At 37.1% G+C, this 22,855-nt stretch overlaps 1 protein-coding gene across 3 annotated transcripts in view; it reads left to right on the top strand.

Annotated features, from left to right (window-relative positions):
• Positions 1-22,855, top strand: part of ELF1 (E74 like ETS transcription factor 1) — a 107,560-nt gene that overhangs the window by 16,932 nt on the left and 67,773 nt on the right. The window contains exons 1-3 of one of the 3 annotated variants that reach the window (XM_082701382.1): positions 9,436-9,562; positions 10,265-10,473; positions 11,719-11,806. The exons of 1 other annotated variant lie outside the window; for it this stretch is intronic. The gene's annotated coding sequence lies outside the window, so the exon portion shown is untranslated. Of the gene's footprint in view, positions 1-9,435; positions 9,563-10,264; positions 10,474-11,718; positions 11,807-22,855 lie in introns of those variants that run through there. One more of the 3 variants, XM_082701383.1, reaches the window with a different exon arrangement.

Raw genomic sequence — 22,855 nt, forward strand, 5'->3', positions numbered from 1 at the left:
AGTATTATGAAACATGAAAGCCTGTAGGCTAAGTATCTTATTTGAATATTCCTTTTTACTGAAACATTTACCAGTTTGTTTCTAATTAGGGAAGTTTATTGACAGAGGGCTGCGTAAGTAAACACCTGAAAGGGACAGAAGATCAAAAGTTGAGGGAAAGGACCATGATTAGATAATCTGTTGTACTCTTTTGAGAGGTTTTTTTGTTCACTCCTTTGCTCTCTGTGTCTGTCTCTCTCCCTTTAACTTTCTTCATTGTCTATTAACATAATGAGATGTTCAGGTGTAAGCGTGGGGACTAACCCAGAAACTGTCCTCTCTTAACAAATGTAAAGCTTGCTGCTCAGGCCTCGATCTCCAGACAGGGCTGCAGACCAAGGCTTAACCAACCCATTCATAGATCCTGGACCGTTCAGGAAAATGCGGAAGGGACCTTAGTTTTTGTGTAATTGAGGCGTATACAGAAATGACCTGAGAATGGTTTGGCTTGTGTGGAAGAGAAAAAAACAGATTTATCATTGAGCCAATATTTAGTTCAACTTCCAAATATTTTCATTCAGCAAATATTTATTACCATACTATTGTGGGGTCAGGAATGCTATCAGGCTAAAATAAATGACCAGAGAGACATGTAAACAAATGATTTAAAAAAAAAAAAAAAAGCAACCCAAACGCCATGTTCTTCACCAGATATTCCAACAGAGTAGGCAGGAGGAGTTATGAAGGAAATCTGTTCACTTTTAGGTTCTCAAAACCTATTGGGAGTGCTTTGTACATTTTAACAATGCTTAAGTGTATATGTGAATGCATAAGCAATGTGATTCATATGTCTGTTAGATAATTTACAAAATACAGACGGAGGTACAAAGGAGAAAATGACCAGTTCCTCCTCGTAATGATGGAGAGAAGGGCTTCGCAGGAGATTCAGTGGGTAGAAAGGCCAACAAATACGGAGTTAGAAAGCATGAAATGCTCTGAATAAGTTCAGCAGAGTTGGATTGTGGGGCGTATGTTAGGAGGTAAAAAGGCCACAAGTGAAGCTACTATAGGATAGACCAAAATCAAGATGCAGAAGTATCTTGTATTGGGGGCACATTGTTGGCTCAGTTGGTTAAGTGTCAGAGTCTTGATCTCACTCAGGTCTTGATCTCGGGGTTGTGCGTTCAAACCCTACATGAGGCTCCACACCCAGCTACTTCAATAAAATCTTGTACTGGAATTTATTCTGTGAGTATTACAAGGCTATTGAAAGTTCTTTTAAATAGGAGTATTAAAAGAATAGGTAGAATGAATAAATGAATAGGTAGAATTCATGAGAAATTCTTAAAAACACAAAGTCATTCTTGAATTAGGAAACCAAAGTTGATAGAATTTTTAAAGTTACAAACATATATAACTGGAAGTAAGTACTACAGGTAAGGGTTATATCATTTATGGTAGAATCTGTTTTATCCCTTTCAGATTACCTATATGATCTTAGTGTAGGTATAACCTAAACTAGATGATCAAACTTACACTAAGATAATCAAAATATGCAGGATGGCATTGGTTGGTTTGGGGAAGAGAAAGAATATATTTTTGCCTTATGAGATTATTGCAAACATTAACTTTTTTCTTTATTAAAAATTCTATTTATTTAAGAGAGAGTACTCTCTCTGCCTGCCTCTCTGCCTACTTGTGATCTCTCTCTGTCAAATAAATAAATAAAATCTTAAAAAAAAAAATTAAAAAGAAAGAAAGAAAGAAAGAGAGGGGAAGCAGGCTCCCTGCTGAGCAGAGAGCCTGATGCGGGACTCGACCCCAGGACCCTGCGATCATGACCCAAGCCGAAGGCAGCGGCTTAACCCACTGAGCCACCCAGATGCCCCTGTGATTCAGTTTTAAAGCACAAAATCAAGCCAAGTAAATAATCAGTTCACAAGCAATTATGAATTAACATGGAGTGCATCTGTTTATGAGAATTAAAGCCATAATACTAAGTTTTTTCTTTTTTAAAAGATTTTTATTTATTTATTTGACAGAGAGAGAGAGAGAAATCAAAAGTAGGCAGAGAGAGAGGGGAAACAGGCTCCCCACAGAACAGAGAGCCCAATGTGAGACTCCATCCCAGGACCCTGAGATCATGACCTGAGCTGAAGGCAAAGGCTTAACCCACTGAGCCACCCAAGCACCCTGCCATAATACTAAACTTTTTCTTAATCTCCTCCTAAACAGGATCTCTAATTTGTGTTATAGATGAGTAATAAATGTTATATAAAAATAGACATTGTCTAAATAGTTTAAATCAGCCTAGTTTAAAATAAGAGATTGGCCTTCTATCGGAGTCTTCTTTCTTTTTCTTCTTTCTTTCTAAAGAGCTTGGAGGTTTGGGGTATTTGGGGTTTTTTTGCTCTCGTACTAAAAGCCCATTTACTTAACTATCCTCCTGTCATAGGATAAAAAAGAGTGTTCCCAGAATATTAGTATAAGGTTTCTTGTGTTTTTACAGATATTTTATTAGTGAACTGAAATAAATGTAATAGGGTTTGGGGGAAACATAAAATTTCCAGTTATTCTGAGTATCTGGTAATTTTATGTATTACTTTCAGTAAACTAAAATTTTGATGGGGAGACTTGTGTGTGGTATTTGTTCTCTGTTCCTCAAATACTTCTCAGAAGACTTGGAGCGGCTACAAAATCATAAAACATCAGAACTGAAATGGGTCTTCAATATGACCAGATCTCTAGGCTCTCCTAGTATTTCAAGAAAAAGGAAACGGAGTCCCCAGCGGTAGTGTAGCGTGTCTACGGTCACGGTTGGTCATACCAGCTGCATGGTGTGGCTCTTGCCCTCAGACAGGTTACCAGTTTATCCATGTGGAGATGGACTTGTACAGAATTTACTGCAATACGAGGTGGAATGTTCTTGGCAGCAGAAAAGGCACTGTTTTTCTTAAACAAGCCCTCCCCTCCCGCCTCAAGTCTTTTCTTGACTCATTCACTACACAATAACTTTCTATTTAGTTTCTCACCTTTCATTCTCTGTTAAACTGTCTCTAATCAGATGTTTTGTCTTTTTTTTTTTTTTTTACCTCTACCATAATATGAAAACTCTTATTTCAAAATACATAGTGACGTTCATGTTGCTAAATTCTGCTGGTTTTTTTGGTGTTCCCCCCACCCCCCGCCCAGACTTCATTTTATTTGATCTGTCCTCAACATTTGGCACAATTGCTCAATCCCCTTTGGTACTCAGATTCCAGGGTAATACCATATTTGCCTTGTTTTCCTTTGACATTTTTGAGTACTCCTTCTCAGCCTTCTCTGCTAGCTTTACCTCAGCTCCCCCACCTCTAAATATTGGAGGGTCCCAGAGGTCTGTCACTGTTACTTTTCTGCCTGTAGCTTTAATATCATATACACATTAATATCATGTATATGTTAATGACTTCAGTTTGCATATCCAGCCCATACTCCCGCCGTGGGCTTTGGGACTATGTCTGCAACTCAGGGACAATATATCCAACTTGACATCTCCACTTGGAACATCTAAAACTTAATGAGTTCAAAACTGAGTTCTTAGGTCTCCTGGGTGGCTCAGTTGGGTTAAGGATGTCTCTCTTGATTTTGGCTCAGGTCACAATCTTAGACTTGTGGAATTGATCCCTGAGTCGGGCTCCCCACTCAGTGTGGAGCCTGAGATTTTCTCTCTTGCTCTCTATCTAATACTCCCCCACTAGCATGCATGCACACACACACTTTCTGAAATAAATAAATCTTTCTTTCAAAATATTTTATTTTTTATCTGACAGAGCACAAGCAGGGGTAGTGGCAGAGGGAGAAGTAGCAGACGTTTTTAACTGACTGAGCCACCCCGGTGCCTCTAAATAAAGAAATCTTAAACAAAACAAAACCTGAGCTCCTGATATTTCCATACCCCAAACCACCATCATCTGTGGTCTTTCCTGTCTCAGTCTGGGCAACTGCAGTCTCTGATTTGCCAAAAATGGAGTTTTGAGACCTTTCTTTCCCCACCAACTCTTCTCCATCCTTTTAGAATTCTTGTTGGATATTCCTCAAAAACACAGCTATAATTTGATCATATCTTCCTCTTATGCTGCCTCTTTTGTCGAAGTCATTATCATCTTCTTTGGGTTATTGCGTTACTTCTCCTTGCTTCCGTCCTTGCCCTGCTGCAGTGTGTTTTCAACACAGCAGTCAAATCTTATGACTCATATGATGAAAACTCTCCAACTATTAAATCTCTAAACAGTGAGGCTCTCCAACAGTTTCTAGTATTCTTCCTTCTCTTACTCTCCTCCTTACTTTTCTTTATATGACCCACCCTGGCCTCCTTGCTTTCCTTGAACATTTCAGGCAAGCTCCCTCTTAGAGTCTTTCTCTGGCTTACAGGCCTTCTCTGTCTAAATGTTCTTCCTTCAGATAGGTCTACATGGCTGCAAGTCTTTACTCAGTGTGGCAAAGTAAATCCTCCGTAGCTAGTCTGTCCAAAATATCATTCTCTCCTCTTTGCTGTCTTGTTTTTTCCCTCTTTGTCCTTACCACTAGCATATTGTATCTTTTGTTTGTATCTTTTATTTATAAATAACATGCTCTATGTTTAGTTTATAATGTTTATCACTTTCCCTTGCTAGAATAGAAGTACCACGTGGGTAGGGATCATGTATTAACAGTGTGTCTTCTACTGTACAGGAAGGGTCTAGGCCTAGAGCAGTGTCTGACACATAGTGGGTGCTCAGTAAACATTTGTTAAATGAATGGATACCTAGGAGTACCTCAGATAAGTCATTAACTTGATATTGGGCAAGTCAATTCTCTCTAGATCTCCTTTCCCTATTTTTGAAGTGAATTTGAATTGGATCTGTATTTTTAAGCTTTCTTACAACAACAAAGACTTAAATGTATGTAGTATCGTGGTTCCTTAAAGATTTTTCTAAGAATTCAACTCTTAACAGAAAACTTTGAAAACCATAGTAGGTAGTCCAGATTTTTATTCTGTTTCTAGGGAATCAAAATTTATAAGTTTGTTTCTTTTTCTCCCACTGGTGATAACCACATCAGTTCACATAGTTTTTTTAGTAAGAAAGATTTCTCTGATAGGAGAGTACAAGGTGAGTTGGTGATAGGGAAAGGGACAGTTAGGATATTGTTGCGATACTATTTTTCTACAGGATGATGCAGCAGCAAAGGAGGACCTTAAGCCCCACATCGGGCTTTCTGCTCAGCAGGGAGCCTGTTTCCCCCTCTCTCTGCCTACTTGTGATCTTTCTGTTAAATAAGTAAATAAAATATTTAAAAAAAAAAACACACTGTTCCTTTCTTTCTTTAAAATAGACTTATAAAAGGAATTTACTGTGTAAGCGAGGATTCTCTTCTTCGCTTTTATTGTGACTTCTCCTTGAACTCAAATTTGAAAACTTCCTAGTACCTAAAAATATAGAACAGTCTAATGTTCATATCGAGGAAAGCTGGGCTTAAAAAAACATTTGCTTTGAATCTGTCACCCTCGTTCGGCAGCCAACATGCTGTCATTACTAGAAATGGAAGAAGCAAAGATCAAACCATTAAAATGATAAATGACCAAAATCACCATTCTCTACTACTTAAATATAAAAATAAAATTAAAAAGAATGAGATTCAGTGGTATAAATACTTCAGTTGGAAAGAATTAATTTTATTGATGTTAACATCTCTCAAAGTATCATCCCAGGTTCTGAACAACATGCATTTCTACATGTGAGCTGAGATATCAGATAACAGTGAATTCTCTATTTAATCTATTACTAGCTTGGTTAAACCAAGTCCTCCTCCTCTGCTTCTGCGGACAGATTACTAGGACCTATCCATAAGGAACATCCTCTTAGACAAGTGCCTGAGTGTTTTAAAAGGCATACCAAAGTTGAAAGGGGCCATGACTGGCTGGTTTTGCTTACTAATATATTCCTATCAGTAAGACAGGATACAACACACAGCAGAAACTCAGAGACATGAATATTAACTTTTGTTATTTATTTATTTATTTGACAGACAGAGATCACAAGTAGGCAGAGAGGCAGGCAGAGAGAGAGAGAGGAAGAAGCAGGCTCCCCTCTGAGCAGAGAGCCGGATGCGGGGCACGATCCCAGGACCCTGAGATCATGATCTGAGCTGAAGGCAGAGGTTTAACCCACTGAGCCACCCACGTGCCCCAGAAAGAACCACTGTCTTAACTTTAGTTAGCATTCAAGTCCCTCAATTAACTAATCTTGCTCAGCTAATAGTTAAAATATAAATGCTGAAAATTCTTCCAGGCAGCCATGAAAACTTTATATTAAGGTATATGCTGACTTGATACATACCTGATTTTACAAATAACCGCATTCACAGTATGTACAGGTACATTATATTTGCCTCACAAGCCTAAGATGCCACATTTTATTTATATGAAAATTAGAGATTTACTTAAACTTTCTCATCTTGAAGCATTTGATACTGGCTACTTCTGTGAAGCATAGTAAAAACAGTTAATGTTTATAAAGTGCTTATTTGTGCCCAGTAGAATATTAATAACTGTATTACTCATGAACTAGATTTCTTTTTAAAGTCAGGTTTATTGAGATACTGTTTATGTACAGTACGGTTTGCCCTAGTCAGATGTATAGTTCTGTGATTTTTGAGAACATATGTAGGTCATAGAACCAGTACCACAATCACTGTTCAGAATGCTTCCATCACCCCAAACAGTTTCCTTATTCCCCTTTGTAGTCCGTTCCCTCCCCTCATTCCTAACCCTTGGCAACCACTGATGAGAATTCTACCCTTTTTGTTTTGCCTTTTCCAGAATGTCATATAAGTAGAAACATATAGTACATATTTTGAGTCCGGCTTATTTCAACTCCCTAATGCTTTTAGATCCATCCATGTGGTAGCTGTATTTCAGAAGTTCAACCCTTTGTATTGCTAATAGCATCCCATTGTATGGATATACCATGGGGTGTTTAACCATTCTCCAGTTGGTGGACATTTGGGTTTCCAGTATTTGGTGATTCTGAGTAAAACTGAAACTGCTAAATATTTAAGTAGAAGTTTTTTTTATAGACCAGTATTTTCATTTCTCTTGGGCATATATCTACAATTGAGACTGCTGGATCATCTAATATGTATATGTTTTCCTTATAAGAAACCGCTAAACTGTTTTCCAGAGACGCTGTCCCTTTTTGCATTCTTAACAATACTGTATGAGACTTACAATTGCTCTATAAACTCCCTACCATTTGGTATTGTCTTTTTTTTTTTTTTTTAAGCTTTTCTACTGGTATTCTGACTTTAATTTGGATCTGTCTGTTGAGTAACGATGTTGAGATTTTTGTCTGTGTTTATCTGCTATCTGTATCTCTTTTTTGGTGAAGTATCTATTCAGATCATTTGACTGGCTTGCTTATTTATTTATTTATAGATTTTATTCATTTATTTAACAGAGCGAGACATCACAAGGAGGCAGAGGGCAGGCGGGGTGGAGTGGAGCAGGCTCCCTGCTGAGCAGAGCGCCTGTGGGGCTCCATCCCAGGACCCTGAAACCATGACCTGAGCGGAAGGCAGTGGCTTAACCTACCAAGCCACCCAGCGCCCCTGTATGACTGTTTTAAAAACTAGTTTGTAGGGCGTCTGGGTGGCTCGGTGGGTTAAGCCGCTGCCTTCTGCTCAGGTCATGATCTCAGGATCCTGGGATTGAGCCCCGCATTGGGCTCTCTGCTCAGCAGGGAGCCTGCTTCCCTCTCTCTCTCCCTGCCTGCCTCTCCATCTACTTGTGATTTCTCTCTGTCAAATAAATAAATAAAATCTTTAAAAAAAAAAAAAGTTAGGCACAGGATTATTAAAGATAGCCCAGGAATACACAGCTAATAGATATCAGAGCTGGGATTCACACTCAAGCAGATTGATTATAGAACTCGTGCTAAGCTGTTTGCCAGTTTTGTTTGTTTGTTTGTTTGTTTTGTTTTGTTTGGTGGAGATTGATTTCTTTGGGCTGTAACTATAACTAGGATTCAATTTCTTTTTTTTGTTTTTAAGATTTTATTTATTTATTTGACAGAGATCACAAGTAGGCAGAGCAGCAGGCAGAGAAAGGGGGAAGCAGGCTCCCTGCTGAGCAGAGCGCCTGATGTGGGGCTCGATCCCAGGACACTGGGATCACGACCTGAGCCGAAGGCAGAGGCTTAAACCAATGAGCCACCCAGGCGCCCCTAGTTTTCAATTTCTATAGGTGGTTAAAACACTGCTTATAGGGACACCCCTGAGCAAGGGGGCAGTATATTGTAATAGTAGCTCTGGAATCATCCCCCTAGGAACAATTAAGATATTTGTTTCTGTTGAAGAACGGTAATTATTTTCACTTTATGTCTCTTACTTCACTTCTACACACTAGTAGTCAAAGTACTTCTTTTAAATTACCTTCCAAATATCTGCCATTATCGAATAATGAGATACTTTATATGAATGGATTTTCTCACTAGCAGAAGCTCCTCTTTTTGTGCATCCATACTTCATAAAAGATTTCCCACACTTGTTATTCCCTTTGTCTTTTACAGACCTTTGTCATAATAATGCTGACTTCAGGGCTCTTACTGTTTGGTGATACGTAGCATTTATTGACCTTATAGGATAGCTTCAGGTTCTAGGACTTTTAAAGTTATATTTATTTGTAGTTTTATAGGTTTTTATTTTAGGCTTCTCTCATTATCCACTCATTTGTTTGTTCTGATATCATCCTTTCCCTAGTCCCTCTTTCACCCTTGTAACTTCTAATTAGCTAAAAGATAATCAAATTATTGGGCTTACATGGATATGGTCTAAAATAAATTTCAGCTCTGGGAAACGACTTCGGAGTTTTCCAGTGAACATCTCTTATGACTGCTCAAAGGGCACTTTTTTCTTGTTTGGGATCCAAATAGTCATTCTAAATAAATGAGCTCTAAAGTAAGCTAAACATGACATTTGACAGAGAAAAAGTGACATGTGTTTTTCTTTTTAGCATAATTTTTTATTAGTAATTTGAAAAAAACTGTGGGGATTATCTTAGTAAAAAGGTAAATCAGACAGTGTTCAGCAGAATGGAATAAACAGGCACTTAATGGGCAGAGAGTCAGTTCACTATCATTATGTCTTGTAGCAGTTTATAAAGTTCCTGTCTGAGTCTGTGACAGCTTGTCCTCTCAGCTGTGCCTCTAGGAAGGAAGAATAATCACTTCCAAGTAATTAACTAACAGGAGAAAACCTTGCCAAATCCTATTTACTTTTTGTAAAATATTAAGATGAAGGTGGCTAGGGAGTAGCACTTCATCATGTAAAGCACTTTTGGAAGTGCTTAATGCTTTTAAGCCATTTTCACCAATTTAAGCTCTTACTTAGAATAAATTAATAAATATTCACCCAGGGGACGGGCTAAGTAGTTGTACTAACACTGCGGCTGCTGGGGCTCCTTGTCAGATGTCTGAGGACTGGGAGAGTAAAACTCCACCATCCCTATCTTTCTTTGGCAGTCTTAGGATCACCATGTATGGTGCAGCAGGGTGCCTGGCACACGGTAGGCTTTTATTTGTGGAAAATTTTGTTTCCCACAAAAGTAAAGAAAACTGTGACGATTGCTTGGAAGTAGTAAAATCATGAACCGGGATTGCATTGGTGATTTGTTTAAAATAAGAGTTTTATCAAGGTTGCAGTTCCACTTAAAGTTATTTTGCTGTATTATATTTTAGTTTCTTAGTAAACCTGGAATTATTTTAAATTTTGTTAATCGGATTAATCCATACTTGCTTTTCCATTGAACTTTGAATTCGGAAATTAGAAAGTAGATTTTATGTTTAGTGAAGTTGTGAATTGCGTCTGATATTATAGGTTGCTAGCTTTCCAGATGACATAGCAATATACCTCTTTCTTGTAAGGGTTAATGAGTAGCCTGGTTAGACTCACCGGCCCATTGTTACATTAAAAGCCAGAAAATTTGCTCTCTACCTTCCATTCCCTCCCACGTTGTTTTTCTTTTCAGAGTTTTACTTACTTGATATATTAAGATCATTTTTAAAAGTTGAGATTTTTATTTTTTAAAACAACATACAGTTTTAATTTTTTTCCTTGTAGATGATTCCTATTTTGTTGTTGTTGTTGTTGTTTAATCTTAAATTACGGTAATTAACATGAGCTGAATAATGGTTTAATCAAGGTGGATCTTGCTCCTTGGCTCCACGTCCCTCCTTTTTCTATACCTCTCCTCTGTTTTTACCTGTAGATTTGCATGTTTGACCTAGCAGAATAATTGGGTCCACAGCAACATGGGCGTGCCTCCCTTAGAAACACTTAGTTTCATGTATGACTCATAGGCTGAAGCACAGACACCACTTCCCCAATCTACAGGAGCCATTTTAACAGCATAAAACTTGCCGGATTGCTTTTTATTTTCAAGCCCAAAGGACAAAAAGAGAACGGGAATATTTGAAGGTAACTTATTATGATTTTGTGTGTTTGCTTCTGGCTGTTCCCTGAGCTGGTAAACAGAGGGTGGCTCTTACCTGTCGAAGAACATGGCTGAATGTGTTCTTTAACTCTCTGAAAAAATGTGTGTAGTCAGTCACATGCCTGATTGCACTTAACTGTGAGGGAGAAACAAAGCATTTAAAATCTGGAAAGTTTTAGATCTTCCTGGAAAAGCATTTTTTTATGTGTTATATGATTTTTCTTTCTTTCTTTCCCTGTGTGACTTGAGAATAAAGGAGACTTTTCTTTCTTTCTCTTTCATACCACAAAACAAACTTCGGTCAAATTTTTCATTTTAAAAAATCTAATTGTATTTGTGGGGATAGAAAGTTAGAGTTAAGTAAGCTGTACAGTTCATGTGTAATAAGGGTGTTAAAAAAATTCAGAGACACTGGTTTTATTTTGGCATTTTGGTTAAAGGAGAGTCTGGGGACAACTCAGCCATAGGTGTTGCTCATTGATTGTTGTGTCCTTTTCTTAAGTTAATGAAACTACACTAAACTTTACTTTTTCAAAACTAAGTAGAAGTGTAAGGAAAATGAATAGTCATTTAGATAATAAGTAAAAGTGGTTATTAAATAAAGAGGGAGAAAGATGGGACAGTTCATTTACTGTTAGAAAAAAATAGTAAAGTTTTATAATTCACACTGGAAACTTACTCTGAGAAACAAGCGCAGATGCATGATGAGCTTCTGAGGAAACATGTAGCATTTCAATTTGTGTATAAAGAAAAAGTAAAAAAGAGTACTGGCCTGCTTTCCATATTGCTGTTCTTAAAATTTTTTTCTTTTGAAGAAAAAAATTAATACCTTTTGTTTGAAAGAAAAGATTGCTCAGTCTTTTTCTGGAGTATTTATCATCAGTGAAATTATGAAGTTTTCTGGCTAGCGTATATTCTGGTGTGCCTTGAAGTTCTAGGTCCTCTGAGAAGCTGAGTGCAGTAGTATTTTACTTATGAAAGCTATTTATGAAATTAAAATTTGAATGAAAGTAGAATTTGAATGTTCAGTGATTATGAGTAACATTTTTGGAAACCAAAAGTCATATTATTGACTATAACAATATTTAGCTAGTTCTTTGGAAATTTGCTGTTCTTAACTTTCTAAGCGCTTGAAGACCAATGAGATAAAAATGAAGGTATAAAGGCAGTTACTTATTCTCTTGGAAAGGATCATTCTATTAACAGATCTGAATTTTGTGTTTTTGCAGGAAAGGCATAGCAGACATTTTACCAGTTCAGCTCTGAGCCATTGGCTATCATCTTTGTTTGCATCTTGCAGGTTTAATAAACCTCTGAGTAAGTAGAGGCTGTATTTACTTCTACTGTGGTGTATGTGAAAAATCTAATGAAACCTTGTAGCCTTTTTTTTTTCCTTTAAGTTTTCTAAAAGCCAGTGAAAAAGGAAAATAAATGGTGAAAAGCCAAAAGAGGAAAATCCAGCCACACACAAGTAACTATGTAAATTAAGATTTTATTTAGAGAGAAGTAAGAGGATTTAGTTTCTTAAAATTAAGGTACTGTTATAATTTAAATAAAATTGGTCATATGTTTCAGTCTCTTACCCATGTGATAGACTGAAGTGGGACTTCAAGGAGATGGGAAGGGGAAAAAACAGCATGGAAGCAAGGGAAGGCCAGGACGAGTTACTTAGTAGTCTTCTTCCCATTCTTTTCCTTTCATAAGGTTGAGTATAAGTTTAGATTGAGTCATCAGAATTAAACTTAGAATTACCTATTCAGAGAACCAGAGCACTGAAAAAGACTGAAGATCTCCCAGCGGCCTCACTTTCATAGATGAAGATACAGTGGCTGGAGGGGTCTTGTGACTTGTTCAAGGTCGCTAAGCACTCCCCTCCTGGAGCTGCTCATGCTAGCCCACACTAACAAGTGATGCTTTGTTTGGAACGGGCTCTATTTCCTTAAGAATAAATAAAACCTTAATTAAGTTGCTTGGTGATAATTTTGGTAGTGAGATGCAACCAAATGATTCTGAAAATGTGTTCAAACAAGTTTCCTTTTTCGTCAGAGAGAAGATGATGCATTTAATTTCTACCACAGCTTGTTTTCATTACTGAAACTTTTTCATAGTTGAAGCGTTGTTTATGACATTGCTTGTTTTAAATGGGTCTAGGGGAGATGGAAATATAAGGAGTTGGGAATTTACTTTGAACTTCTAAATACAAAGACAGGTTTATTTCTGTCTTAGTTCTATCTCCTCTTCTTTTAGGAAGGCAAATACTATTTTAATACGATGTCTTATTCTGTTAAAGTCTGTGTGTGTGTATGTGTGTGTGTGTGTAAAACTTTGCATATGAGTTTACAAAATCTAGACGTCTCGAAATTCTGACATTATACTCATTTTGAATTGAAACTTTCCAGAATTAGTAATCTCATTTCATTTTTTTGGTCATATCTTCTCCTTCTTTGAGAGTGTACTGTACATACTAGGCACTTTTTAAAAATCTTCTGGTCATATAATATCTTTGTTAACATTTTGATGTGTTTTATTGGGGCGGTTGAAATTTACTTTCGATCTTCTTTGTTTAAGTCTGAAATTTGGGGGGGTTGTTTTTTTTTTTTAAAGATTTTATTTATTTATTTGACAGAGAGAGATCACAAGCAGGCAGAGAGGCAGGCAGAGAGAGAGAGGAGGAAGCAGGCTCCCTACTGAGCAGAGAGCCCGATGCGGGGCTCGATCCCAGGATCCTGGGATCATGACCCGAGCTGAAGGCAGAGGCTTTAACCCACTGAGCCACCCAGGCGCCCCTGAAATTTGTTTTTTTAAAATCACTCTGCATGCAACTATTGAATCTCCCAAGTCCCCTAAACCAATTCATTATCAGACCCCCCCACAATATGGTTGTCATTGTCCTAAAGAACAGACAGCACAGCAGCGGCTAGAAAATAGGGGCTCTCTCCTCACAAACTTGGATTCTTTTTTTTTTTTTTTTTAAGATTTTATTTATTTATGTATTTATTAGAGATGGGGGGAGAGTAAGAGAGAGAGCAAGAGAGCACAGGCAGGGCCAGGGGCAGATGGATAAGCAGACTCCCCACTAAGTGGTGAGCCAGACATGCGGCTCAATCCCAGGACACTGGAAATCATGACCTGAGCCAAAAGCAGACACTTAACCACTGAGCTGCTGAGCTACCCAGGTGCCCCACAAATTTAGATTCTTACTGGGAAAACAGGGTATGGTAGCAGCCAGTTAACTAAGAATGGAACCAAATCACTGAGAAGTTTCATTTGGTTCAGACTATTTGCCTAGAGGTAAAACATGACTGAAACTTACAATAGGACAGAGTATGGAGCTTTAGGAATTATTAGTATTGAAAAGTGAATAGCATTTGCCTAGGTTAAGAAGAGTGTCTTCACCAAAAAGAATAAGTATGTAAGCTCTTTGAGATCAGAGAGGTTTCATTTTATTTTTCTGTCTTTTTGGAACTTTGACAGAAGTAGCAAGTACATACGAAGACAGTTGTGATTTGCTGACCCTCTACTACTCGGTTGGGCAGATTCTGCTAAAATTAGGGGTGGCTAACCTTTAAAAGGCATGTGGCCCTCAGCTTCATCTGCCTGATGTCTGCACATCATAACCATTCAAAGAAAAAATGGAACACCTACCTGGTAGTAAATGTTTTAAAGCAGTAATCTTCAACCTTTGGTGTAACAGCGAATCACCTGGTTCCAGCCCCAAGATTCTGATTCATTAGGCCTAGGGTTTGGCTTATCAGTCAGCATTTTTAATAATTACCCTAGATGATTGTGGTGCAAGTCCTTGTAGACCACACTTTCAGAAAAAAAGTACAGGTTTAGGAGGAGCAATCAGTCACTTACTTCGCGGTTTAATATTTGAATTTTTAAGCAACAGGGATGTTTTGAAGCCTGCAGCCTCTGGTAAGTCAAGAAAGTGACTGGAGTAGTTTATTATCAATATTAGAACTTACTAAAACCCCTTCTCTACTTTAGTTATTCCTTTCTTTATTCAACTTTGTGGCTTTCCCTTTTTCTGCCTCTCTAATTCTGCTTTTCTTCCTCTCACTCCCAAACCCACCACTATATTGACCACAGTAAATAATTAAGCTACTTATTTTTTTTTCCAAATGTAATTAGCCTATTCTTTATCTCAATGGCTCTCCCAGTGTTAGTTTTTTTAGTACCATCTGGTACTTCTCTTCATTCCCTTATCCTTGGGTTTTTAGACAAAACATTCCTTTCCTGATTTAAGGTAAGATTTATAGCCTTTGAAAATCCTTTTCTCCTGGGAAATACGCTATTATTATTTGCAGTTGTTTCAGGCTAGGAAAAAGGTTGTTTTGTTTCATTTTAAAATACATGTGATGCTTGGATTTGATTTTTGGGGTTTCTTTGGACATTTAACTCCATCACTGATTGCATATTCGTAGGTTTTACCTTATATTACTTCCCATCTAATGGGACATAGATGTTGTCACAGACTGTGGAGAAGGGAAGAACAGTCCATCAGTTGAATGGTCTGAATATAATTATTGTTTCCATTGTTTGGCCAGGATATTTTGTTCTTTTGCTTAGGAGATGCTTCATATGGATGGTAGAAATTGAATTCGTAATAGCATTGAGTCAGCTGAAGTGATAATGGCAGTTTTGACTGTTGGAGCAATCTCTTTCTCCCATTACTGTGAAAATCTACTGAAGAGAAAGTTTTTTTTTGTGTCACCTCTATCTTTGTGTCTTGTCAGATGGTGTATACTAGAGTAAAAGTTGCTCTTGATCTGTACTACAAGTTGAGGCATTTTACCCTTTATGAAAAAAATAACTTGGGTGCTATTTGCTTTGTTAGGCACCTGAGCTTTGGTTGTACAGATTTCTGTGCAAAAGCATTTTTATTTCTTCTCTACCAGCTGTAAATATCTGAATCAGGAAAACTCTTCCTAAACTTCTCTTCTCTCACCCCTGTAGGAATTCAGAACTTTCCCTTTATCTGCCCTTTAATGCTGAGTAGTAGGTGTCTGCTCTTTTTTCTCTCTGTACTTTACAGCCTGAATTCATTGCTACTGTAAAAAAAAAAAAAAAAAGTAAGCAATATGAATGCCTTCTAGAGTTTGTTTGAAGCCTAATTTAAGAATTTTTATATTAAAAAATTAATGAAGTGATATATGCACATGATATTTAAAATCTGTAATGAAAAGCGGCCTCCCTCCTTTTCCCCTTGCCTGCTGCCCAGAGGCAGCTACTTCTGTGAAAAGGTTTTTTGTTTTTTGTTTTTTTTTTTAATTTGTTTTCTTGGATCTATCCTTGTCTCATTTTCTCCCCCATATAATAGAAGCTCTTTAAGGTAGCAGGAACTAGTATGAATTTACAAGATAAAAAGTCATGTAAAGTTCATTGTCTGTGTGATGGATGCCTAGTCATATAGTGGGTGTTGTGTTTGTGCAAAGTTGTATGGTATATAAAAAAAAATCAAGGAAAATTTGTTATTTTTTGTGTTTTAGGGAACAGTCTTATGAGCAATGAAACTAAAACTATAAATATGAGGTCTTGAATTAGTAACTGTTTATGTGCATCTTTTTTTTAAATATCAAAATACTAAATGGAGGCTTAGTATTGTAATGGGGCAATTCATTATCTTTTTTGTTTTAAAACTGAATTGTAGGGGTGCCTGGGTGGCTCAGTGGGTTAAGCCTCTGCCTTCAGCTCAGGTCATGATCCTGGGGTCCTGGGATCGAGCCCAGCATTGGGCTCCCAAATCTTTAAAAAAACAAAACAAAACTGAATTATACATGTAGGAGAATATATAAAGCATATGCAGTTTGGATATAATTACAAAGTGTTTGCCTGTTACACAATAACCGAGGTTAAGAAGTAGGCTTATTGTGTTAGAAGTCCCCTGCTGCTGCCCCATGTTTGTTTCTTCTTAAAAATAATTACTATCTTGACTTTTGTGATAACCTTTTCATTAAATTTTTACTCCTTAGAACTTCATGTAAATGCAGTCACACCATATATATTCTGTAGTGCCTTGCTTCTTTCATTCAACTCTGTGAGATTTATCTTAATTAATTTTAATTGCCATGTTGTAGTCCATTGTCTGTCTAGACCAGAAAGTATTTACTCTCTCTTGTTGATGACATTAGATTATTTCCAGTTTGGGAACATTCTTGCACATGGTTCATGGAACATATGTGCCAGAGTTCTCTAAGGCAGTATCATCATATTGAGGTATGAGAGCTGTTTACAAAGAGTATGGAGAGAATGGATGGTTCAAGATAATTTAGAGTTCTTCATTACTTTTCCTAGGAACAGAGGCCTGCCTTTGATGCCTTCTTACCCATTCAGTATCTTACCATGGTTTATTGTCCTGGGGGGTAAAATCCTTGAAGACCCTAAACAGATGGGCAATTGATGCATTTCAGAGTAAGTTGTAGACGTCAACATATTTGACTACTAAACAGTTTACCATGCCTGTCATTTATTAGAGTTATTTCAAACAATTTTGAGTTAAATTCTTAGTAGAATGAATACAATATAGTCCCAATTATGTACATAAAAATAATGTGATTATTGATACATATGTATTAAAACTATAAAAATGTGGATAGATGGGGCAACATCGAATTTAGAATAATTGGGAGGGATAAAATGAGATTAGAGAGGTAATATATAGGAGGTGTTAGCTATATGTGACTTTTTTCCTTAAGAATCTGAAACAAGTTATGGTAAAATATTAGTGTAAATAAAGCTGATGATGGCTAGATTAATGCATTCTCTTTCTCTTTGGTTGACTTATTTAATAATCAGTTTTGCTATGTAAGAGCTAGTTTATTTTTGTCCCACATTTGTAAATAACTGAGAAATAATGTTAATTTGTTGAGGAACAGAAGGTTGATTTTTTAAAATGTTGAATAAATTCTACATCATAAAATATGTTAACTGCCTGCTTCAGTTAAAGATTAGCTCAATTCAGAACGAAGTTGTAGGACTGTCCCGTATAACTAGTAAGATGACTCTAGACCTACTTCTGATGGATAACTTCCAGTTGAGATCCATTAAGAAGTTGGAGTTATAGTTTGCTAGAAATAATTCCATATTTAGAATCATCACACATTCAGATATTATTCAGAAACACATTTCAGGTGTGTCTGAGTGGCTTAGTCAGTTCGGCATCTACCTTTGACTCAGGTCATGATCCCAGGATCCGGGGATTGAGCCCTCCCTCTGGCTTCTGGCTTGGCAGGGAGTCTGCCTCTCCCTTTGTCCCGCCCTCCACCATTTTTGTGCATGCCTGCTTGCTCTCTTTCACATAAAACCTTTAAAAAACACTTTTCAGAACAAAAAGATTAATAGGACATACAAAATTAATAAGAGTATTAATTGACACTATTGATAGACTTCAGTAAGCTGTTACCCCAAATTAGATTTATTGACACAATCAATGTTTTTAACTTGCTTTCTTAAAATTCTTACAATAACGATAGCAATTCCTCTATCTTTGTTGATTTTTTTGTTGTTGTTATAAACTCAGTGTGGAATCTTTGTATGTAAGTTTTCCAAAATTTAATAATATAATTGGGGTATTTGCCATTAAAAAGTGAAAACAGAGATCTTAATCCATGTTTTTGCTTTCATAGTAATCTTTTGGCTCTCTTTTATAAGATTTTCCCCACAATGGGGGTGCCTAGGTGACTCATTTGGTTAAGAGACTGCCTTCGGGGGCACCTGGGTGGCTCAGTGGTTTGGGCTGCTGCCTTCGGCTCGGGTCATGATCTCAGGGTCCTGGGATCGAGCCCCGCATGGGGCTCCCTGCTCCGCAGGAAGCCTGCTTCCCTCTCTCTCTCTCTCTCTCTCTGCCTGCCTCTCTGCCTACTTGTGATCTCTGTCTGTCAAATAAATAAATAAAATCTTTAAAAAAAAAAAAAGAGACTGCCTTCGGCTCAGGTCATGATCCCAGAGTCTTGGGATTGAGTCCTGCATCAGGCTCGCAACTCCACGGGGACTCTGCTTCTCACAACCTCACTCTTTCTCTCTCAAATAAATGAATGAGGTCTTTAAAAAAAAAAAAAAAAAGGGATTTTCCCCACAGTGTATGTATAAGTCATGGCAGAGATGACAGGGATAGAGAAGAACAAATGGAAGTAGAAGTCCTACGATTTTATAGTAAGAAGGATTCTTGTAAGTTATGTAGTTCAAGAGTCTCCTGAGCTTTTTTTTTTAATTAAATTCCTTTTTCAGTCTGTATAATTTACTGATTCATTCAACAATTATGTATTATCTCTTAGGCGTTATTCTTGATGTTGAGGAATATATCAGTGAATAAAACAGAATTCATAAATTATATATATATATATATATATCCTGTTAATTGACTTCCACTTAAAATGTATTCTAATTAGATTAAAAGATTAGAGAAAGTTACAGATGAATTAGATTAGTGATCCTCAAAGTGAAGAAAGCATTCTAGAACTTATATTTTTAACAGCTTTATTTTACCAAGGGGGAAAAAAAGTGTATTCCACAGAGTTTTCTTTTCAATATATCATTCTTCTGAGAAAAGATCCTTGTAAAGGGCATTTAATAAATAATAATAGCCCATGTTTGTAAAGAATTTATATGTTGACAAATATAACCATGGAAACAAAAGCTCTTTGTCGTCCTCAATACTTTTAAGAATATAAATGGGTCTTGACACCAAAAGAATGTTGCATGATTACAAACCAGTGTTTTAAATATCATTCTTACAGAATTTTTTTCCATTCTTTTTTTTTTTTTTAATTTTATTTATTCATTTGAAAGAGAGAGAGATAAAGCACAAGCAGGGGAAGAGGCAGAGGCAGAGGCAAAGGGAGGAGCAGACACCCTGTGGAGCAGGGAACCCAATGTGGAGCTCAACGTGGGGCTCTATCCCAGGACCTGAAGAGCATGACCCAAACCAAAGGCAGACACCCAACCATCTTAGCCACCCAGGCGCCCTTTTTTTCCATTTGTAAATTTTATTTAGGATTCCTAAACTATGGTTAAATAACTTGCCTAAGATTGGATAATTTAATAGATTACTGGTACTTACAGCATTTGATTTAATCTTTTTTCCTATTGATAATAAAGTGGAGCAGTCTTAAAAAAATCACAAGTGCTCTAAACTAGAGCTAGAACAAAACTGTTAGTTTAGAGGTTTTTTCCCAATAATAAAGACCGTGGATCACTTTTACCATATATTTATCTGTGTCCCTCCAAGTTCCTTCCACAAATAACAGCAAAAGTCACTAAAATTGGGGAGAGTATTGGGGCACATGGTGGGGCACATTGGTTGAGTGTCTATCTTTGACTCAGGTCATGATCCTAGGGTACTGGGATTGAGCCCCAAGCATGGCTCTGCTCTCCCTCTTTCTCTCTAAAATAAATAAATAAAATCTTTTTTAAAAGCTGGGGACAGGCACCTGGGTGGCTCAGTTAGCTAAGTGACTGCCTTTGGCTCAGGTCATGATCCTGGAGTCCCAGGTTGGAGTCCCATGATGGGCTCCCTGCTCAATAGGGAGTCTGCTTCTCCCTCTGACCCTATCCTCTCTCATGCACGCGCGCGCGCTCTCTCTCTCTCTCAAATAAATAAATAAAATCTTTCCAAAAAAAGTTGGGGAGAGTATTATTTATATTTAATACATTGTAAATTATTAATTACAGCGATTATTAAATATGTAATATATAGTTAATATACTTATGTTTAAATTATATTTAATGTTAAAATATTAAAGTTGCTAGTAAAGGAATACAAATTAAATAAAATTACTTTTGCCCATCATATTGACAAAAATCAAAGTACTATGGGATGGTGAGAACACCATTAAATGTATCTGCATATAGTCTTTTGATAGCAGTATTAATCAAAAAGGCTTCTGGAGATCAATTGACTTACATTAAATGCTTTGAAAATGTACCTGTCTTTTGACATAACAATCTCAGTTGTAGGACTCTTTCTCAAAGAAAACTTAAGGATGGGAACAGAGATGAAACTTTGAAAATACTTGAACCACTGGTTTTTAATAGCACAGCAGATTATAAATTTTATGCCCTGTCTCCTCAAACTTTGTTTTCTTTATCCTCTTAAAAATTACCGAGGATCCCAAAGAGCTTTTATTCATGTGAGTTACCTTTATCAGTATTTACTAATATTAGAAATTAAAACTTAAAAATATTGATATATGAATATCCTGAAAAATAATAAACTCATTACATGTTAACTTAGTTATTTTTATAAAAGACAAGAGTGTTTTCTTTTTTTTTAAAGATTTTATTTATTTGACAGATTGCAAGTAGGCAGAGAGGCAGGCGGACAGAGAGGGGGAAGCAGGAAGCAGGAAGCTCTCACTGAGTAGAGAGCCTGATTCGGGGCTCAATCCCAGTACCCTGGGATTATGACCTGAGCTGAAGGAAGAGGTTTTAACCCACTGAGCCACCCAGGCGCCCTGACATGTGTTTTTTCAAAAACAAAAACTGTGTTGAAAGGAGTGCAAATCTTTATTTAATCTTTGGCTTAACAGAAGATAGCTAGATTTTCATATCTGCTTCTGTTGCAATATTTTGCTTTTGTTGAAGAATGTGAAGAAAATTTGGCCTAATACAGATTTCTAGTTGGAAAAAGGGATGTATTTTTTTCTTTGTAATTTTTATTTATTTTTAAAATTTCTTTTCTGTGTAACAAAATTCATTATTTATGTACAGCACCCAGTGTTCCATGCAATATGTGCCCTCCATAATACCCACCACCAGGCTGACCCAACCTCCCATCCCCCCCAAAGGAGATGTATTTTTTTTCTTTTTTCTTTTTATTAATTTTTAAATATTTAATAAACATATAATGTATTTTTGTCCCCAGAGGTACAGGTGTGTGAATCGCCAGGTAAGGAGATATATTTTAATAGCCACTTCAGGTAGAGGCTTTTACTTTGATACTACACCAAAACTTAACGAATGCTAATTTCTTAATGCTTAGTGCAAAAGGGAGTCGGAAATCCTATCGGTGAACTTTTGACAGACAAAATCCATTTGTCTGTCTTGCACTTTGATGAATTAATGTTTTCCTGAGATAATATTCTTTAACATTATTTATTGATCATCTGAATATTCCAGATGTGTTGACCTGATATTTTTTTTTTTAAGATTTTATTTATTATTTATTTGACAGAGAGAGATCACAAGTAGGCAGAGAGGCAGGCAGAGAGAGAGGAGGAAGCAGGCTCCCTGCTGAGCAGAGAGCCCGATGCGGGACTCGATCCCAGGACCCTGAGATCATGACCTGAGCCGAAGGCAGCTGCTTAACCCACTGAGCCACCCAGGCGCCCTGATATTTTTAAAAATCACATTTTTAAATATTATACTAGTCTTATCAAAAAGTCTTTTAAGTATTAGAAAGCTAATAAGCCCAAAGTAGTGTACATAAATTTTCTAAAATTTTGATTTTCAGTTGAAAGCTCGCATTTATCATTGGTGACAATTGCTGTTAGTTGTTTTCCCGAAGTAACAGGGTCACTTTATTCATTTTTGGGAACTTGTATACCAGATACCCAGTTATGAATAATCAGTAGTTCTTTGAAGTAAAAATGGTGTTCCATGAAAAAAGCAGCTAGTTTAGCTCACAATTAAAGTAATTAGTGGAGAGTCTGGCTGGCTCAATCGGTAGAGCGTGTGACTCTCGGCAGGGTCATGAGTTCAAGTCCCAGGCACCACATTGGGCATGGAGTCTACTTTAAAAACAAAAGACAAAAAAGCAAAACAAATAATTGGTGCTTTTGGTCAAGATAACCATTCTGTTTTAGAATGTCTACTTCTTATAACTCACAGTGCTAAAAAGGCATGTATTTAATGGTTGAAATTTAAGAAAACAAATAGTTTTGCTCTTCATCAGGAATATTCTTTTTTTTTTTAAAGATTTTATTTATTTATTTGACAGAGGTCACAAGTAGGCAGAGAGGCAGGCAGAGAGAGAGAGAGGGAAGCAGGCTCCCTGCTGAGCAGAGAGCCCGATGTGGGACTCGATCCCAGGACCCTGAGATCATGACTTGAGCGGAAGGCAGCAGCTTAACCCACTGAGCCACCCAGGCACCCCCTCCCCTTTTTTTTTTTTTTTTTTAAGATTTTATTTATTTATTTGAAAGAGAGAATGAGAGAGACAGCATGAGACAAGGTAGGGTCAGAGGGAGAAGCAGATTTCCCACTGAGCAAGGGAGCCTGATGCAGACCTTGATCCCAGGACTCCAGGATCATGACCTGAGCTGAAGGCAGTTGCATAACCAACTGAACCACCCAGGTACCCCTTCATCAAGGATTTTTTTTTTTTTAAGATTTTATGTATGTATTTGAGAGAGAGAGACACTGAGA

This window comes from Mustela nivalis, assembly GCF_964662115.1.
Source record: "Mustela nivalis genome assembly, chromosome: 15".
NCBI lineage: Eukaryota > Metazoa > Chordata > Mammalia > Carnivora > Mustelidae > Mustela > Mustela nivalis.